This window comes from Leptodactylus fuscus, chromosome 4, assembly GCF_031893055.1.
Source record: "Leptodactylus fuscus isolate aLepFus1 chromosome 4, aLepFus1.hap2, whole genome shotgun sequence".
NCBI classification, from domain to species: Eukaryota; Metazoa; Chordata; class Amphibia; order Anura; family Leptodactylidae; genus Leptodactylus; species Leptodactylus fuscus.
Genome location: NC_134268.1, coordinates 131,067,740 through 131,083,442, shown reverse-complemented (window position 1 = coordinate 131,083,442; position 15,703 = coordinate 131,067,740).

The window sequence follows — 15,703 nt, the reverse complement described above, 5'->3', positions numbered from 1 at the left end:
CAGTAGTAAAAATTGTGGGTGCACGTAACCCCAATATATTCTTTGAATTCCCAGTCAGAAACTGGCACTATATGGCAGTAGCAAGAAATGAGGGTATTTATAACCCCAATATATTCTTTGAATTCCCAGTCAGACAATGGCACTGTATACCAGTAGTAAAAATTGTGGGTGCACGTAACCCCAATATATTCTTTGAATTACCAGTCAGAAACTGGCACTATATGGCAGTAGCAAGAAATGAGGGTATTTGTAACCCCAATATATTCTTTGAATTCCCAGTCAGAAACTGGCACTGTATACCAGTAGTAAAAATTGTGGGTGCACGTAACCCCAATATATTCTTTGAATTCCCAGTCAGACAATGGCACTATATGGCAGTAGCAAAAATAGTGGGTGTATATAGCCCCAATTCTATTGCTAGGGGACTTGCAGTGTATTTCTGGGGTGAAGGTGGGGGGCACACCGTTGGAACGGGTATCGGGGGTATATATCGGGTATACGGGAATACACTGACAGTGTATTCCATTCAGGATCCTGGGAAAGCTGGGTTGCGGCGATTGAGCCCGTCAGTGCCACGTTACACTGACAAGCTTCTCCCTGGAATTTAGCTCTTACAAGAGCTGTTGTGGTTGTCTTCTCCTTCCTATCCTAGCCTGTCCCTGCCTACCCAGAATCTAAGCCCTAGCTAGCTGGACGGAAACCTCCGTCCTCGGTGAATTGCAAGCTCAGAATGACGCGAACCTGGGCGGCGCTGTTCTTTTAAATTAGAGGTCACATGTTTTCGGCAGCCAATGGGTTTTGCCTACTTTTCTCAACGTCACCGGTGTCGTAGTTCCTGTCCCACCTACCCTGCGCTGTTATTGGAGCAAAAAAGGCGCCAGGGAAGGTGGGAGGGGAATCGAGTAATGGCGCACTTTACCACGCGGTGTTCGATTCGATTCGAACATGCCGAACAGCCTAATATCCGATCGAACATGAGTTCGATAGAACACTGTTCGCTCATCTCTATACAGGACCAGTAGCAGAAAGCTCCATCCACTGTATAAAAGATAGGTGCTTAAACTGCATCTCAACACTTATTGATGTCAGTGTGAACTGAGCTGCCGTGATAGTGCCAGGCTGCTAGATAGTGGACGAAGCTTTCTGCTGTGCTGATCAGGTATTTAAGGCCTGTCCTGAGCACAGATCATGAAAAAATTAAGCCTGACAATCTTATTAATATTCTTCCTTAATTCCGCACACAATTTAATGTCCTCACCCACAGGATGTTAGCCCTCATCACTGCCCCCCCAAAATATAATGGCCTCATTAGCAGTTCTAATACAGTATGGGGACTAGTGAAGGGACAATGGTATGGGGGGGGGGGGGGGCAGTGAAGGGGCTAGAAAAAATTTTTAAGAGGTTTGCCATAAATTGGTAATTGGAGCAACCCCTGTGGCAGTCAGGGAGCTGTAAAGTTTTTTTTTTTTTTTTTATTAAAGCATACTCGCCTTTCCCCAGCAACCCTGTTTGGCATAGGACTTGCAGCAAAAAGGCTCTGGGATGATGGACACTGGCAGCAGACAACGGAGTGCTGGGGATATGCGAGTATACTTTTTTTTAACTGTACACATGGCCCGCCACATGGGTTGCTCCAATTCCTGGACAACCTCTTTTAAGGATTTATCTATCCTTCTAATATTGATGGCCTATACTTAGGATAGACCTCCAATATTATATATGCATTAGTCCGACAGCCAGGACCTTTGCAGATGAGCTACAAGTAATGTTAAAAATTCCAGGAGCCACCCTTACTTGACCTACACAGTGTAGCGGTGGATTTAAGTAGTGCAGTCGTGCATATCGCATGGGGAGTGAGCATCACAGCATTATTACTTGCAGCTGCTCTGTCTAGGCACATCTGATCTGCAGGGGTCCTGGAGGTGGAATTGTTTCTAGGGGTCCACCTCCAGGAACCCTGCAGATATGACTCTGTAGATCTGACTAAAAAAGCATTATTATCAGATAACCAAAAGATCTCTTAACATTATATGTTGTTGTGGATGGTTTTGGGAACCAGCTGAGAATCTTAACCAGAAAGCTTAAACCCAACAGGTCATTTATACGGATGGTAGAATCTCAGAAGATTTTTTTTTAATTATGAATATTTGTGAGGCTTACCCGCAAGTTCAGTCTGAATTGGAAGCTCTGTGTCTTCAGACTCCATTGCTGTAAGGAGTGGCAACTCATTATAATAGTGAGGAAGAGTGAGGGACAGAGAATAGTTATTAGTGGAGCTAATTTTTCATGTATCCAGTCAGTAGTTTAAATAAGTCCATTATATTTTTTGTTATCTATGGTGAAATGGTGGCATCTAACTAGATAATCCACACATTAGCATATAAAATAAGAAAAATAACCAGTATTTGCTATGGTGTAAGATAGGAACACTGTTTGGATTTGGGAAAAACTTGATCTATGTAAATTGATCTAAGTTCACGGTATGGTGAACTTTTCCTAACTTCAGTCGTGACGCTTATGATGAATATATGAATACAATACATTGATGAATACTTAAGTAATAACTTGGACCATTTAACCGTTTTTACAATGATAATTACACTAAATAGCACTGCTCCTGTTAACCTCAGCCTAAGGAATCTCTGGTATGAAAATAATGAAGATGCTTCATTAGCCGGCGGCAATAAGCTTAATGAAAACATAATAAAGATATGGCATATTCCAGGTAGGAACAATAACCAACCTTTTTTCTATCTATCATTTGAGAGTTCTTGCAAAATGTCAATAGATTCAGATTCCCCTCATGTAGGTCTTATTCAACCTTAGGCCATGTCTTTTGGTAAAGAGCCACGGGTAATTGACTTCTTGGTACACAATCAAGTTATCTGCTATTTTAAAGATGTTCCCAGAAAAAAAACAAAAAACATGTTCATATTTTCTATGTAGTAATAGAGGAAGTCTCTTGTTAAGAAACCTTACACCTCAGCCAAGGTGAAGATTGGTTACAAAGAAAACTTGTCCAAGACACCCACAGATCTGCATGTATGCTTATAATATTTGATTTTCCTAATAGTGGTACTGCAGAAAAATGAAATACTTACTATGAAGCTTGGACTAGTCCATGGCCATTCTAGCGAATCCTATCCACGCATTGTAGTAAAGACGTAATTTCTAGAGCCGTCCAACATGGTTTTTCCCGCAGCACTTTTTAGCTGCGGCTCTCAGATTATTACATAAGGTAGATAAATAGATAGAAAGGAAAATAATTTATTTGCAATATGCATACATACATAATTTTTTTTTTACAAGTAGAACATATGTGAACAATTTAACAACTATGTCTATGATTTCTTCATCACAAGCCTCAGATGCAGGGAAAGGTATTGTGTAGGATCTAGGCACAGTCTCAGATAGCACAAGTTCATTCACAGAGCTGGAGTGAGTGTGATAAACTGCTGCTTTTTCACCAGAAAAAAAATGTTTGCCTACTATTTCATCATCTCCCAGAGGCGTAGAAAAAGAAAATAAGCACATCAGTTGTCATTATGACAGGATGAAAATGGAGCCATCATATTTCAATAACACAATGCAAGTAGCCCCATTGAGTGATGAATTATGGACTCTCTCTTTCACACTCTACTATAAGTTAATATTATCTCCCCAGGATAATTAGAATGAAGTTCAATTACTGACCCTGAATTACCATGTGGGCTGCACCAGGGGTTTGACACAGCATTTATACATTTATCTTTTCACCTAACACACTAAATCTGCATCACAGCAAAGATTAATCCATGTAGGTCTTTTCTAACCGGAGCTATTTTTCTTGCAAGGATTGGCTGGTCCCTGGAGTACCCTTGAGCAAAATACAGGTCTATCACATAGCTCTTATGCCAATTCTTGTACCACTTTCCATGTCCTTAGCAGGGATTGAAGTAGGCAAAATACTTACAAAAACTGTAAAATTCTGGTTCTTTTACATTTCATGTATTTTTTTTTATAAAAATGAATTCATTAATGCAGTTGCATAATATTTCCACACATGCAGTTTTTGAAGAAGTTATTTGGGCAAAATACAGAAGTAGCTACAAATAATAAAAGTGTTTTCTTTATGTTTCTTTTTGGATCCTCTCCTCGACTTTGTTCATAAGATATTTCACTCATATCAAATGCATCCGATATGGCTCCTTTTCAACTAAGACTATATACATTCTAGGTCTCCTTTACACAGCATTTTATTAACTTTCTAAATATAAAAATGCCATTAATTGTGACCATATTTAATAGATTTTAAGATAAAAAATATTGTGAAATTTGCTTTTTTTTTTTTGCAGATTTTGTTGTGTCTTTTCAGTCATTTCCTTTGTAGCTACTACTAAACACACCAAAAAAGCCTGAAAATTACTAGGCTACCATTACCATATAAAAAGCATTATTTGCAGTGAATTTTATATATATCAACGCTCTGTCTTTCTGCAGACATTCAGCCTCAGTGTTTTTGGGTAAAAAAGAAAATCAGGAACTATGCAAAGTACATAGTGCTAAGATGCAGAACTAGATCTAGCTCTTGCTCATTTCTGGATAAAAAAACAAACAAACATCTACTTGTATACAACCCCCTTAACCCCCTCAGGACATGGTCATTTTTGGCTTTAATGATACGGCAATTATTTCCATATTTTCATTGTTGCATTTCAAAAGTGATACATTTTTCAATTTTACTTGCTGTTAACATATTTTTTTTTTTTTGCGTGAGACCATTAGGATTTTTCAATAGCAATATTTTAGGGTGATTGTCTTATTAACAACATTTTAGCAACTGTTTCTGGAGTGGGAAGGAAAAAAAATCTAACATTGTTTATTGGATTTTAAATGTTTGTGCCATTCACTTTACATTATAAATTATATTTTACGTTAATGCTGTGGGTAATATGACTATAGCTATACCTAGTTTATACAGGTTTTTATATTTTTAAATAAAAAAAACCCTTTTTAAAAAAATATTTCTTTTTGCATCACATTTACTTCAGAAACCCATGTTATTTTTACTAATGGAGCTAATTCAGGGCTCTTTTTGTTTGTGTTTTTTTGTGCCAAGTCTGTGTATTTTATAGATATCATTATTGAGTACAAATGATTTATTTATTTATTTATTTAGAGGTTTTATTTTATATGGGATAATTGGGATGTTTGACTTTTATTTTACACTCTGATCAAACTCGGGAGAGAATTGAACGGAGTCTGATCGCAGTTTGATACACTGCTGTATTAATGTACTGCACTGTATTCTGACTGTCAGCATAAATTTTGACAGCTAAACTAGAGCGTTCTATCAAGTACCTAATACTTGGTTAATGATGGCAGGTCTGCAGGGCTTGATCAGGTCCCCAGCTGCCATTGACACAGATTGGGTGCCCCAGATCATGCTGGGGTGGAGACGATGTAAGGGATTTGAGTGTCAGGAATTCTTTAGATAAATGGTTTCTAAAAGGTTAAACAGCCATGGTCAATAATGTTGCTGCATAGTGTAAGCTATATGTTACAGTTGACACCTGTAGCAGATGGCACTAGCTGAGCTCCGTGACATAATAGTACTCCAAAGTGCATTTAAGTGATACTTGACATGAGTACTATTATGCCGTGGAGCGGGAAGGGATTTTAAGATGGACAAAGAGTAAACTAATCATTAATAATTTAATTAGTCATGCAACAATCATAGTATTAATGAGATAATTGAATAACATTATAAAATAACATGCATTAATGCAGATTAATTGTTTTGCAACAGTAGGAATAAATTTCCACCATTTTAGATAACTGTTAATGAATAATCCTAAACTATAGGTTTTGATGAAGAAAAATACCGTCACTGGTGAAATGTAAGCTATACCAACTGAATAACTGTAAGTCCCTAAGCTTGCCATTTAGAATATATATATATATATATATATATATATATATATATATATATATATATATATACTTTTCTGGCCCTTCACGTTAGCCCTTCCAAATTAAGTTGGAGGCCCTTAAGCTGAGCTACCAGCAGAGATTGAGGCCCTTTGGGTGAACGGAGCCTCTAACTAGCATAGTTTTTGGCCCTTTGGGTGAATTGAGCCTTGCACCAACAGAGTTTTAGTTTTTGGCTCTTGGGGTGACTAGAGCCTTGCACCAGCAGTGTTTTGCTTTTTGGCCCTTGGGGTGAGTAGAGCCTTACACCAGTAGTGCTTTACTTTTTGGCCCTTGGGGTGAGTAGAGCCTTTAACCAGCAGTATTTATTTGCAGTTGTATAGTTATTCCAAGTGGTGTAACTAAAGTCTTGCAGGCCCCAGAGCAATTTTTTGTCTGGGGCACCCTACCTCATCCCTTCAGCGAATTCTTGATAGTGATGGTTACGGGTGCTAAGGAGTTTAATCAACCTTAGTGTGGTTCGGGTAATCTGTGTGTCTCCTTGGCTTATGGGCCAAATGGAAGCTGCAAACCCAATACTGATGCTAGTGTTTATGGGCCCCCTAAGACTCCTGGGCCCTGGTGAGACTACATCCTCTGTAACCCCTCAAGTTAAGCCCCTGTCTAGGGGTCTCCTTGGTTTATGGGCCAGATGGAAGCTGCAATCTCAATACTGATGCCCGTGCAGTGGGCCCTCTAAGTCTCCTGAGTCTGGTAAGACTGCAGCCTCTGCACCCCTCAAGTTATGCCCCTGGTTATTCCCAGCAGAATGGCAGAACATTATCAGCAATGGATAGCGGAGGGGGAAGACTACTCCTTATTGTACCAGAACAAGCCTGAAACAGAAATGCAAAATGATTCAGTCATAATCTGATTATTAGCAGCAGAAAAACTGATAGTATGCATTTATGAAGGCTTATACAGTCATAAAACGGACTACCCAGGAAGACCCTGCAGATATTTCAACTTTCATGAAACTCAGACACCCTTTAGCACAGGGGTAGGGAACGTACGGCTCTCCAGCTGTTGCAAAACTACAACTCCCAGCATGCATACTTGCTCTTCTGTGAATGGAGCATGCTGGGAGTTGTAGTTTCACAGCAGCTGGAGAGCCGAAGGTTCCCTACCCCTGCTTTAGCATATGAACCATAGATTCATTATTGGTTGGGGATCCTAATATGTGTTTAATGTACCTTTTAAGCTATTAAAATGTAGAGAAAAATATGGAGAACAATTTATTAAAGGTGTATTCCTTCTCTTCTGTTCTTAATAGAACAAAGGTTGGGATGGGTATTCACTTCTTCATTCACTTAAGTGGAAACTCCCCAGTTCCCCTGATCGGTAAGAGTCTCAGCAGTAACACTCCCTCTGATTTGCAAGTTCTTAAAATACAAATAACCTTTTAATTGTATGCCAGTTTCTCTCCCTTGTGCAGCACATATAAAAATGTTAGATTAAGCTTTTATTTTAAGAAATGTGTTGGATATTATTAATAAATAATTCACACCCCAAAGATCTCTGAAGCATTGGCCACTTTTAACTAACTAATCACAAAAAACAAGTTCAGCAGTTCTGGCTTTATAAATATGGAATTTGGCTCAGACACCATATTTTTCAATGTATTTAAGTCAAACAATTGTAGATTGATGAATCTACCCCATTGTGTCCATAGAAGAAGGGTTAAATCTAAAATAGAAACCTAAAAGCTAGCAAATTTCTTCAGATGAATAGCACAAATATTGATCTTAAAATACAAAGCCTTGCACAATTTTGAGAAACAATGGGTTCAGCATTTTGCCAGTTTATCAAAGGTATAAGAACAATTGGATGTTACATCAAGATAAACTTGGAATCAATAACCTTGTTACTTTGTTCTTGCCTTATTTCCAAAAATAAGTCTCACATCTTCCGGGGTAACAACCCAAATGATACAAAGGTTGTATTGATATATGTATTTCAGAGAAATGTTCTGTAACTGGCATATAGTATACACATAAATTGAGGGAAAGAAAAATACTATCACAGGAGCGGTACATACAGATTTGTAATATCTAATAGTATGTTTATTCGTGAGGAAGACAAATTCTGTGCGGTTCAGGATTTCAACAAAACAAACTTAGAAGCTGATGCATTACATTGTATATTACAAATAAAAAGAAATGCAACGAGAAAGTAAATTCAGAAAAAATATAGCATTAACCTTCTGGAAAGTTTACAGTATGTCAGAATGAAACAAGTTCCTATAAATTATGAATAATAATAATAATAATAATAATAATAATAATAATAATAATATTGATGTGATTTGATAAAATGTGTATAATAATACATAATAATAAATATATGCATATTGATGAGATTAGATTAAAAAAAATACATATAATAAAATATTTTCAATTCAAATTGTACTGTATATTTTCACAGATTATGTTTTTTGTATTAATACACGGATAACAGATGCAGGCATTACAATACATGTACTCTTTTCTGCTGTTAAATTCGTTATAACTTTGATCCATGGAAATCTATTAAAATCATTATTGATGCTGTAGTTATTTTCTCATTTCTAATGTTATTTGAACATGTATATTTTTCATTTGCCACTAGCCACTTACAAGCAGTGCATGCATTAAATCCATAACATAATGGCAGATGTATGCTAATTGTATGTATTGATTTTTGCATTTCATTTATATTATTAGTAAATGTCATCTTATAATGTATTATTAATACTCATTATCATCTTCTTTGTCATACTCATCACACATAATGGAAATTTACCTTGGCATTCATATTAATTCCTTTGTCCACATCAACTATTATATATTGTGAAAATGGCATCTTGAAACAATGATGAGCATCCTGATTGTATTCTAGTGCAGTATGCTCCTTGTATTGTCAGATTTCAGAAAATTTAATTCAGTTTTATGAAACATATGTTAAAAAGTTTACACGTCCAATAATTATACTGTAACATCTCCACTCTTATGCAAAACTAAGCAGATATTGTCATATTAAAATAGCAAATTCAATTCACTTTTTATGAAACACATGTTTAAAAAAAAAAAAGGGAAAAAAAAAAGCCGAGAAAGAGAAAAGCCCCCCTGTAATTATTTCAGGAGTGTTCCAACAGACTGGCTGGCCTACTGGAAATTGCATTTGTATAAAACTCAATCATGCAAAATGAAGACTCGATTTGAAAAATTTTAATAAAGATAACCAGCCTATCATTATATCATTTGAATGCTAATCGCCACTTTCATTCAGTGGAGGAAAAACTGATAGTGTCAACTTTGCTGGAGGCTCTTTATTTTGCAATAAAAACATTTACATTCTAATGATTTTATTAAAGCACAGTAGCTGTCACCAGCCCCAGATGACTCCCTTGCAAACTGTATCAGTTATCAACTCATATTGCCTTTATCAAAACCACCCAGTGGTGAGCCAGGGCCTGCCACAATGAGGTGTCTATAGCTCGAAGAGCTGGTATTTAATCATTTCTTCTCCAGTATTGTTCTGCTTACAGTGCATAAATAAGTGCTTCAAAATAACCCCAGAGTGCTACTGACAATGAAACAAAGTATCGCTTCTATTTATCTTCCTTGCATTCTTCAGAAATGCTTTTTTTCCCCCTCTGCTAGTGCTGCAGGCGATCTTTTTATTCACTATAACCTATCTTTCAGCAGCTTTGAATTTCTCCAAGATGAGCAGTAGGACTCACAGATAGAGTCTTTTTTTCCAATCAAAGAGGCGGGTGTTATTTGCTTTGGGAAGTGATATAATGAATGTTGAAAACAACTATATTAAAGACAAAGGGTGGACTGCGAAGTCAGGTTGACCTTAAGAAGGAAAGCTTGAAGAGGAAAGATGTGAGATGTTATTTTTGTTGCTGTCATTGTAATAGGGTAGTAATCTGAAGGCAAAACAGATATACAATATCAACATGTAGGTGAATATATCTTGTTTCTTTCGGCATCACCTACAAAACATAACAGAAATAAAAAGGAGCTTTCATTACTTTAGTCTGAGACTGTCTGCCATAATTCACATGTCAGTGATTGTAACTGTGACGCCTCCCAGATTCACCACATATAAATTATTGGCAACATATATTTTGCACTGTCGGTGAAACCATACAAGAAATTATGACAATGTCAGATAATAATGTCCTCAAGTTTTTAACTTAGGGCAAAAATTTAGGATAGTCTATTTAATCTGCAATGGTAAGGCAGGTTAACATTTACTTTATTAGGATTTTCTAGGGTTAGAAAAGATCTGCTTTATAAAGAAGACAAAATAAAAAAGAACAAACCACTGCACCACTGGTGTCCATGGGCTGTGTCAGGTATTGCTGCTTATTCCTAGTCACTTTAGTAAAGATTAAACTAGATATAATTTTCTGATTATAGACAGTCCCTTTTATTTCTGGTTAACGGTTGCATCTCTCTTTCCAGAATATCCAGAATATTACAACTGTGTCCCTGGTATTTCCCTGGTATTGACATTGTGTTTATCTTCTCCACACTTTTTTATGATTTTACCATTAATGCTACGGTACTTTCACTGATAAATATAATGCAGGTAAAACATAATCATATACATGATAATAATATCAACCAGTGTATTAGGATTGTGTTAACCCCATTCAGTTTTCTAGATCTCTGCTTGCTGTCATTTTTTCTGCTTACCTCTAGTGGATAAAACTCTTATCATGGTCATGTGATATACAGTCCATGGTCATGTGATATACAGTCCATTGTCATGTGATGAGAACACAGGTGCTGCTCGTTATAGTCACTGCACAGTAATCAGACAGCTGCCTGGTAACGAGCGGCACCTGTGTGCTCATCACATGACCATGGACCGTAAATCACATGACCATGCTCAGTCTTTTATCCACTAGAAGTAACAGAATGAATGACAACAAGCAGACATCTAGAAAACTGTGAGGAATTGATACAGAAAGTATATTGGAAAATTGTATATTTTTTTTTTGTACAAAAAATAACATTTGATTCTCAATATTGGTCTAAAAGTGTCCATCCCCCTTTAAGGTCACAGCCTCTTTATTTAAATCTGATGTGTCACTTAATATGGCAATAACTTTGAGATGCTTAAACGTATCCTTTTATTGTTTACCCAAGATCCACAAGGTTTATCCATCACTGAGGGCAAGGCCCATAATCTCAGGTGTGAACAATCTGACTCAGACTGTGAGCACTTACGTTGATAAAGTTTAGAGACCATTCGTATTAGAATTACCATCATGCCTGCAAGATACTACTGATGTACTGAGTTGGATTGAGGGCCTTTTCTTGGAGCCAAAGACTCGTGTGGCAAGTTTGGATGTAGAGTAGAGATGAGCGAACAGTGTTCTATCGAACACATGTTCGATCGGATATCAGGGTGTTCGCCATGTTCGAATCGAATCGAACACCACGTGGTAAAGTGCGCCAAAATTCGATTCCCCTCCCACCTTCCCTGGCGCCTTTTTTGCACCAATAACAGCGCAGGGGAGGTGGGACAGGAACTACGACACTGGGGGCATTGAAAAAAATTGGAAAAAGTCATTGGCTGCCGAAATCAGGTGACCTCCATTTTAGACGAATAGTGGATTTCAAATCCGGGTCATATGAGAATGTGAACTTTGTGACTACGAGACAGGGATAGCTGTACAGGCAGGGATAGCTAGGGATAACCTTTATTTAGGGGGGAATGTTATTAAAAATAACTTTTTGGGGCTCTATCGGGTGTGTAATTGTGATTTTTGTGAGATAAACTTTTTCCCATAGGGATGCATTGGCCAGCGCTGATTGGCCGAATTCCGTACTCTGGCCAATCAGTGCTGGCCAATGTATTCTATTAGCTTGATGAAGCAGAGTGTGCACAAGGGTTCAAGCGCACCCTCGGCTCTGATGTAGCAGAGCCGAGGCTGCACAAGGGTTCAAGCGCACCCTCGGCTCTGATGTAGGAGAGCCGAGGGTGCACTTGAACCCTTGTGCACCCTCAGCTCTGCTACATCAGAGCCGAGGGTGCGCTTGAACCCTTGTGCACACTCTGCTTCATCAAGCTAATAGAATGCATTGGCCAGCGCTGATTGGCCAATGTATTCTATTAGCCTGATGAAGTAGAGCTGAATGTGTGTGCTAAGCACACACATTCAGCTCTACTTCATCGGGCTAATAGAATGCATTGGCCAGCGCTGATTGGCCAGAGTACGGAACTCGACCAATCAGCGCTGGCTCTGCTGGAGGAGGCGGAGTCTAAGATCGCTCCACACCAGTCTCCATTCAGGTCCGACCTTAGACTCCGCCTCCTCCGGCAGAGCCAGCGCTGATTGGCCGAAGGCTGGCCAATGCATTCCTATGCGAATGCAGAGACTTAGCAGTGCTGAGTCAGTTTTGCTCAACTACACATCTGATGCACACTCGGCACTGCTACATCAGATGTAGCAATCTGATGTAGCAGAGCCGAGGGTGCACTAGAACCCCTGTGCAAACTCAGTTCACGCTAATAGAATGCATTGGCCAGCGCTGATTGGCCAATGCATTCTATTAGCCCGATGAAGTAGAGCTGAATGTGTGTGCTAAGCACACACATTCAGCACTGCTTCATCACGCCAATACAATGCATTAGCCAGTGCTGATTGGCCAGAGTACGGAATTCGGCCAATCAGCGCTGGCTCTGCTGGAGGAGGCGGAGTCTAAGGTCGGACCTGAATGGAGACTGGTGTGGAGCGATCTTAGACTCCGCCTCCTCCAGCAGAGCCAGCGCTGATTGGTCGAGTTCCGTACTCTGGCCAATCAGCGCTGGCCAATGCATTCTATTAGCCCGATGAAGTAGAGCTGAATGTGTGTGCTTAGCACACACATTCAGCTCTACTTCATCAGGCTAATAGAATACATTGGCCAATCAGCGCTGGCCAATGCATTCTATTAGCTTGATGAAGCAGAGTGTGCACAAGGGTTCAAGCGCACCCTCGGCTCTGATGTAGCAGAGCTGAGGGTGCACAAGGGTTCAAGTGCACCCTCGGCTCTCCTACATCAGAGCCGAGGGTGCGCTTGAACCCTTGTGCAGCCTCGGCTCTGCTACATCAGAGCCGAGGGTGCGCTTGAACCCTTGTGCACACTCTGCTTCATCAAGCTAATAGAATGCATTGGCCAGCGCTGATTGGCCAATGCATTCTATTAGCCCGATGAAGTAGAGCTGAATGTGTGTGCTAAGCACACACATTCAGCACTGCTTCATCACGCCAATACAATGCATTAGCCAGTGCTGATTGGCCAGAGTACGGAATTCGGCCAATCAGCGCTGGCTCTGCTGGAGGAGGCGGAGTCTAAGATCGCTCCACACCAGTCTCCATTCAGGTCCGACCTTAGACTCCGCCTCCTCCAGCAGAGCCAGCGCTGATTGGCCGAATTCCGTACTCTGGCCAATCAGCACTGGCTAATGCATTGTATTGGCTTGATGAAGCAGTGCTGAATGTGTGTGCTTAGCACACACATTCAGCTCTACTTCATCGGGCTAATAGAATGCATTGGCCAGCGCTGATTGGCCGAATTCCGTACTCTGGCCAATCAGCACTGGCTAATGCATTGTATTGGCTTGATGAAGCAGTGCTGAATGTGTGTGCTTAGCACACACATTCAGCTCTACTTCATCGGGCTAATAGAATGCATTGGCCAGCGCTGATTGGCCGAATTCCGTACTCTGGCCAATCAGCACTGGCTAATGCATTGTATTGGCTTGATGAAGCAGTGCTGAATGTGTGTGCTTAGCACACACATTCAGCTCTACTTCATCGGGCTAATAGAATGCATTGGCCAATCAGCGCTGGCCAATGCATTCTATTAGCGTGAACTGAGTTTGCACAGGGGTTCTAGTGCACCCTCGGCTCTGCTACATCAGATTGCTACATCTGATGTAGCAGTGCCGAGTGTGCATCAGATGTGTAGTTGAGCAAAACTGACTCAGCACTGCTAAGTCTGCATTCGCATAGGAATGCATTGGCCAGCCTTCGGCCAATCAGCGCTGGCTCTGCCGGAGGAGGCGGAGTCTAAGGTCGGACCTGAATGGAGACTGGTGTGGAGCGATCTTAGACTCCGCCTCCTCCAGCAGAGCCAGCGCTGATTGGTCGAGTTCCGTACTCTGGCCAATCAGCACTGGCCAATGCATTTCTATGGGGAAAAGTTAGCTTGCGAAAATCGCAAACTGACAGGGATTTCCATGAAATAAAGTGACTTTTATGCCCCCAGACATGCTTCCCCTGCTGTCCCAGTGTCATTCCAGGGTGTTGGTATCATTTCCTGGGGTGTCATAGTGGACTTGGTGACCCTCCAGACACGAATTTGGGTTTCCCCCTTAACGAGTTTATGTTCCCCATAGACTATAATGGGGTTCGAAACCCATTCGAACACTCGAACAGTGAGCGGCTGTTCGAATCGAATTTCGAACCTCGAACATTTTAGTGTTCGCTCATCTCTAATGTAGAGGCGTTATATTCATCTGTTACTCACAATAAAGGTTGCTAGGCAGTGGAACATTTCTTGAAATCGCTTCACATAGTCATCTAGTATTGTGTCTTCTACTATTCATCTAGAAGCATAATATATTCACATTTGATGGCCACATCTTCCACCAGCAGTGGAGTACAGCTATGGGAAATCTGTGAGCCATGATTCATGCAAATTTGTACCTCAGCTAGTGGGAGAATGCAGAATAATTCTGGTGTAAAAATTATTTCAAATTGGATAAGTTTTTCAAAAAGGTTAAACTATGGAACTTATGACCACTGAATAAACAAGATAAATATAAATTCAAACCAAGGTCAGTCATATTCATATGCAATAACATGAAAACATCTCTCCAGCATCTATGTAATTGTCATTTAAGTGTCAAAATGATTGGTTATTCAAAACTATATCCAGTAACTAACAAAGCCTCAGCAATGTACTATAAATGAAAGCATGTCAGGAGATTGAACCAGCATTGACCGTACCCGAGTGTTAGTGTTCTGTTTCTCCCTGGCCATACAGTGGTTCTTCCTAGTCCAGAGGGAGTAAATTTTCTAACCATAATTTAATATGGAGCTCCCAAGCTTTTGTCCTAAATTCTGTAGCATCATATTACAAAGTGAATGACACATTCACTGATTAACCTGCTGATTAACCCTAGAAGTCTTGCACTCTCAAACTTATGTATTTACTAGCTGGTACCCGCGACTTTGTCTGCGGTGATTGTAGAAGTGGGTATATACAAGTGCGGGTAAGTTTTAGTAGTGTGTATAAGGTATGGGATATAAAATGTAACTGTGTATCTTGTTTTTGCTGTAATTCTGAGACTATGTGAGACTTTTGTGTTGAATGTAATTTGTATTTCAGCTGCTATACAGTGTTTTGCGAAACTGTACATGGTGTCTTTGGGACAGAGGTATTTCAGGTTAATACACTTCGATATACGACATTGTATGATTTGTTATTTTGCGCCAGTACATGTAAGTTTTGGGCACAGGATACTCTTGAGCAAGCAACATAAAGTCTGGCCCTGTGCATGACAGTTCAGTAACTCCATGTGCCTCTTATTAATAGCAATTAACCCCATAATGTCCCTCACATTAACCCTTGTGTAAGAGTTACTGATAGAGATGAGCGAGTACTGTTGGGATCAGCCGATCGGAACAGCACGCTTGCATAGAAATGAATGGACGTAGCCGGCACGCGGGGGGGTTAAGCGCGCCAGCTACGTCCAAGCGGAA